The following is a 750-nucleotide window of genomic DNA, read 5'->3' as shown; positions in this document are numbered from 1 at the left end:
AGAAAATGATAGAAATGTCAAAAAAAATAAAAGAAAATAAGATTCCCACGTGATATGTGGTCTAGTTGTTAGCACAATTTACAAACATGAATTTTTGACTTTTTTTGCAAAATCTCTCGAGAATTTGTAAAATGGGCATAACTTTTGCATACGAACTCCGATGAAAAAGTTTCTTATATGAAAAATCAACTACTCGAAAAGTTATATCCGAATTCAACTAGGGGAACCCCGTTGAAGATTTTTAGAATCCTCAAAAACCTAATAGAAAAAAGTTACGGGGCTTTCAAGATCTGGAGAGGCAAAAAAATTCAAAAAAATTCAAACTGAGTAATGGCGCACCTGCCCATGGTGCGCCATTACTATCTTCCCGCCTTCAGAATTCAAACTATATCAAAAAAATAAAAAAAAATTAGTAATGGCACACCTGCCCAAGGTGCGCCATTACTATCTTCCCGCCTTCAAAATTCAAAAAAAATAAAAAAATAAAAAAAGTTAGTAATGGCGCACCTGCCCACGGTGCGCCATTACTATGTCGTATATATGGCCGGGCGGGGTCCTCTCCTCCTTACCTCTTCATTTCTCTCCTCCACTCCACCTCTCCTCCACTCCATCTTCTCCTCTCCTCACTCCATCTCCCCTCCTCTCCTCCACCATACTCCCGTCCTCCTCTCTGGTGACCTCCTCCTCCTCCTCTCCGGCGACCTCCTCCTCCCTCCTCTCCTCCCCTCCCCTCATGGTTTCTCCTCATCC

Source organism: Triticum dicoccoides, chromosome 1B (assembly GCF_002162155.2).
Source record: "Triticum dicoccoides isolate Atlit2015 ecotype Zavitan chromosome 1B, WEW_v2.0, whole genome shotgun sequence".
NCBI classification, from domain to species: domain Eukaryota; kingdom Viridiplantae; phylum Streptophyta; class Magnoliopsida; order Poales; family Poaceae; genus Triticum; species Triticum dicoccoides.
This window is presented reverse-complemented; position numbering follows the sequence as displayed.